The 5381-nt window shown below is 42.2% G+C and overlaps 1 pseudogene; it reads right to left on the bottom strand.

Annotated features, from left to right (window-relative positions):
• Positions 1-1546: 1546 nt before the first annotated feature.
• Positions 1547-1908, bottom strand: LOC132513724 (small ribosomal subunit protein uS10-like; annotated as a pseudogene).
• Between the last annotated feature and the right edge of the window lie 3473 nt (positions 1909-5381).

Below are 5381 nucleotides of genomic sequence, written 5' to 3'. Positions count from 1 at the left end.
TACTTTGACATTCTGACATAGATAATTTCCTTGCAGATTTAGCTATCACTTGTATAATCCACACTCTCCAACTGTTCTATATGCAAATATGTACAAGGAGAAATAAGAAAAAGCTGATCAACAAAGGTAAAAGGCTGTAGAATGATGACAGCTTCCTCATCTCCCCTCAGGTCAAGCACTGCTTGATACATAAACATCCTTTTACAGATGAGGTTAATTGCCCCTATACGCCAGATACCCCACTGAATTAGAGGACTACTGTACTTACAAAATACAGGAATGGAATTAGATCAAATATGATGTCATGGGAAGCACAGTGGGCTGACCTGAGTTCTGAGCTCCACTACCAAGTATAACTTTGGGTTAATTGTTCAATTAGAAAGTTGAGCTGGAACTCTATAGGCCATTTAAGTTCTAAAGTTCCATTATTTATCAGACTGCAACTTGTAAGCATATCACAGTAACAACTCTGTTTAGTAAATAATTCGTTTTCTTTAGCAGCACTGGGATTTTTGCACGATGCCCATAATTCACATCATTCTGGCATTAGATAAATATTCCTACTACTGAAACATAAGCCTCTTGTAGTCAGTGGCAGATTTGGGATGTAGCTGTATTATCTTCAGCTGTGATCCTCTTAGGGCTACCTAGCTCTACAAGGTCAATGCTCTGACATAGGTCTTGCAAGGTCTACCCAGGTTCTGCCGTAAGCACTCTATAATTTAAGCTGGAAAACCACTACCCGATGTAATAACTCACTATCTAGCACAGACTGAGAGAAACTGCTACTTCATTTAGAATGAAACAAAACAATTTAAATTGCTATCATATGCCTTTTAACTTGAAAGTATTGGCCAAAATGGTAACACGCAATCTAATTAAACTACTATTTACAGTTTGCAGTAGGAATTTTGGGGCTTCATGGATTCCAGGTGGATCAATCCCAAATCTCTAGCTCTGTGTCCAGCCCAGAACCATCTCCTGAGCTTTAGACCAATATAATCCAGCTGCTGATTGGATGTCTCTCCCACTTTTCTGCCCACAGACAATTAAAATCAATGCATCCCAAACTGAACCCATCATCTCCTGCTCTTGCATCCCAAATCTGCTGCTCTTTCTTTGTGTAAGATCTAAAGAACAGGACTGCCATTGTCTTGGGGGCTTATGTTTTAAACCTCAGCATGTCAGCTTTGACTGCCCTCTCTCATGCCTAATCAGTTGTCAAGTCTTGTCAAGTCAATCCCACATTCAGCGTCTCTCCCATCCATCTTCTCCTCCCCTTGTCTACTGCCCTGCCCCCTAGTTTAGACCCTATTCACTCCCAGCTATACTTCGGAAGTGATCTTCTAACTGGTCTCCATGATTTCAGTCTGTACCCTTTCCCCTTCAATCCATCGCTCACACTGCTACCAGAAAAATTGCAAAGACTTAAGATTTATACTCTTCTACCCCCAAATTTTCAGAGGCTCCCTTATGCCTGTTGAATATTGGTTTTCAGACTTAAAAAAAAATCGCAACTGATTATCAATTTATTAAAAAGGTTGATTTAAGCATCTGCAATGGCGACTTCAACCTTGACTCCTGGCTCAATACTGATGGAAGTAACCTGTTTCACAACCTCAGAAGGGCTGTGCAAGGTAATGAAGTCGCTTGTGGATCCTCATCTGAAACCAATCCCAAGTCTCAGACCCTCTCACCACAAAGAGTTTTCCTTGTAGTTATTCTTAGAGTCTTGGTGGGCATCCGAACTACTCCTTTCACTTTGAGATTCTTATACTTTGTGCCTCTGATCAAGTCAACACATACCTTCTCCAAAGATTTTGTGTTGCGGCTGGTTAAGGTAATTCTAATTCGGTGAGTTGCCACTTCTGGCGCCAGGGGAGTCTTTCAGGGGTCTTGAAAAGCCATGGCTGCGGCGTGGCTTCCTGACCAGGTGGACCAGCGCTCTGCAGCAGCAGTGACCGCATCTTCCTCGAAGAACCAGACTTTTTTTTTTTTTTTTTTTTTTTTTTTTTTTGCGGTACGCGGGCCACTATTGTGGCCTCTCCCGTTGCGGAGCACAGGCTCCAGACGCGCAAGCTCAGCGGCCATGGCTCACGGGCCCAGCTGCTCCGCAGCATGTGGGATCTTCCCGGACTGGGGCACGAACCCGTGTTCCCTGCATTGGCAGGCAGACTCTCAACCACTGCGCCACCAGGGAAGCCCGAACCAGACTTTTTAAAATTTTCCAAATCAGATGAATGCTTTCGTAGACAAAAATCTGACACAGACCCCAATGTATAAAACAGATAAAAATTATATTTTATTAATATGAATTTATTTTCTAAGTTAAAAATCATTACATTTATGGATCATAAAGTCAATCAGTGAGGAAAAATGAGGCTCTTCTGATAAACACAAAAATCTAAAATCAAGGGTAAGGGAACCAGATTCTTTTTTTAAAACATTTTTATTGGAGTATAGTTGATTTACAATGTTGTGTTATTTTCAGGTGTACAGCAAAGTGAATCTGTTATACATATACATATATCCACTCCTTTTTAGATTCTTTTCCCATATAGGCCATTACAGAGTATTGAGTAGAGTTCCCTGTGCTATACGGTAGGTCCTTATTAGTTATCTGTTTTATATGTAGTAGTGTGTATATGTCAATCCCAGTCTTCCAATTTATCCCTCCTCTCCCTTACCCCCTGGTAACCATGGGAACTACATTCTTATACTAGCATTCAATTTATTTATTTATTTTTATTTTGGTTGTACAGTATTGAGAAAATTCTTACACAGTTAAGTAGCGGCAAATGCTAACGGTTTTAACAGTTCATCTTGCAAGAGATCTTATTTGCACAAGAATGCAAAAGTAGCTTTACTATAAGGTCTGCAACAAAACAAGCCAAGTGGTAGCATAAATTATTTTAATGTTTCTCATATGTTAATATTTGTGTATTACATATTAAAACATGTAGTGTATTATAGTTTCAAAATATATATTTCAACAAATATTTTTAACGTAGAAAATTAAATCAAATATCTATGGAACGCCTAAAACATGTGTATAGAATCTTTGAGTTCGTGAAACAAGTTGAAACTCTTGCCACAAAGAAGTGGGACTTCCCTGGTGGTGCAGTGGTTAAGACTCTGCACTCCCAGTGCAGGGGGGCCCGGGTTTGATCCCTGGTCAGGGAACTAGATCCCACATGCATGCTGCAACTAAGAGTTCCCATGCCACAACTAAGGAGCCTGCATGCTGCAACTAAGGGGACCTCGAGCTGCAACTAAGGAGCCCAAGAGCTGCAACTAAGGAGCCTGCCTGCCACAACTAAGACCCGGCACAAGCAAATAAATAAATTAATGAAATAAATTTTTAAAAAAAGAAAGTGCTTGGTGATCTAGCCTCAATCTATTCTTCTGAACTTCTTGCCCTCTACTGCCTTTCACACAATCTTGAAAAGAATGAAAACCTATGTTATGTTTTCGAGATTATTAGTATTAGAATACATGTGGAAGAAAACATACTAAATACAGAAAGAATGAAATGGATAAAAATTACCCCAAATCCCTCCATCCAGGGCTGACTACCACAATGTTTTATTATAATTTCTTTCAATCTTTTACCTTTCATAGTAAGATGGATAGTTATAGAGAACTGTGCCAAGCACTTAAATAGATTATCTCACTTCATATTCACAAACACCCTATTAGGCATTCATGTCATTCACTACATGGAACACTGAGGAAACAGAGGATCATATAGGTTGAGTAACTTGCCCAAGGTCACACAGTAAAGTGCAGAGCTGGCCTTCAATTCACTATCTGCCTGACTCTAGAGACTATGGACTTAACCACAACATTGTAGTATTGCTTCCCTTTCCACGCCCTCTTTCTCTTTCTTTAGCTCTGCCACTTTAATTTAATGTTCTTTGAAGACATCTTCCTCTGCTTGTGCCATTTCCTTTGCTAAGATTTCCCTTTTTCCCTTTTCTGCTTAGCCAAATCCTAGTGACCATTCAAATGCCACCTAGTCTTCAAATCTTCTCTAATCCACCTTAAGCTCTCCTCGTAGAACTCCCGATGCTCTTTCCTGTACTCCATCTACTTCTCCTCCTGTCTCAACCTCCTTGCCTTCCCCTGCCTCCCACACCGTAACACAGACAGCAGGGCTTTACTGTGTTTGTCGGTGCTGAGTGACTCGTGGCCCCGCTCCAGTTCCCACGCTTTGGACCTGGGGCTGAGCAGTTACTCCAGGATGCAGCTACACTGGGCTGGAGGCTTGGCCCTCTGTTACAAAGTGAAACGGAAGCTCCTGTGCACACAAGTCAAAAAAATCATTCCTTCTGTGATGTAGGCAGAGCCAATCTGCCACCCCTCCTCCCAGGGTTGCATGTTGCATTTTTCACTTCTTCTTTTTTTTTTTTTTTGATTTTATTTTTATTTTTGGCTGTGTTGGGTCTTTGTTGCTGCACGTGGGTTTTCTCTAGTTGCAGTGAGCGGAGGCTACTCTTCGTTGCGTTGCACGGGCTTCTCACTGCAGTGGCTTCCCTGTTGCGGCACGCGGGCTTCAGTAGTTGTGGCACGCGGGCTCGGTAGTTGTGGCTCACGGGCTTAGCTGCTCCGCGGCATGTGGGATCCTCCCGGACCAGGGCTCGAACCCCTGTCCCCTGCACTGGCAGGCGGATTCTTAACCATTGTGCCACCAGGGAAGCCCCATTTTTCACTTCTTTTCCCCTCAAGCCTACCCTTGACATACTTTGAAGAGGATTTCCTCTTGATAAAGTCATTCACAATGTGAGATAATGCCAGCTTTGTGATCTGCCCCCGGTTCTACAAAGGCAGCCCTGGTAGCTAAACAAGTTTTCTTTGCTTTATTCCAAAGTTTTTGTGGCCTCATAAGGAGGCCACTGCAACTGAAAAGCAATGCTCTGGATCGGAGATTATGAAACCTAGTTCCATGGAACCGTGTTTCTGAGCTCCCAAGTCATCCCTAGGGGTCCTTGAAAGAAAGTGTGGACATGTTTATCTAACCCACTTGGTTAAGGGTGAGAGCAAGAGATTATCTGTACACATGCCAACTGGAACGTGGCCTCAAGTGACTGGGACTGGAAACCATGAACCTTCTGGATGCATGCCATTTGTAGAAAGACAATTTGCCAATGTATTTCTGATACACCACATCCTTACTACAGGGATGTGGGAAAATGAATCTGCAGCCTGAACTTTGTCCTAAATTCAAGACCCGTATGTCCAACTGCCTAGAGACATCTTTACCTAGGTGTATGACAAACGCATCAAATTTCACACGTTGAAATGAGCCCCTGATACTCCCTCTAACCTGGGGAACCCCAATCTTCCAGTTGTTCAGATAATTCTTAGCTCTTTTCTTTTTT

The sequence above is a fragment of the Lagenorhynchus albirostris genome, chromosome X, assembly GCF_949774975.1.
Source record: "Lagenorhynchus albirostris chromosome X, mLagAlb1.1, whole genome shotgun sequence".
Lineage (NCBI taxonomy): Eukaryota > Metazoa > Chordata > Mammalia > Artiodactyla > Delphinidae > Lagenorhynchus > Lagenorhynchus albirostris.
Note: the sequence above shows the minus strand (reverse complement) of the source record. Positions and strands in the feature narration are given on the sequence as shown.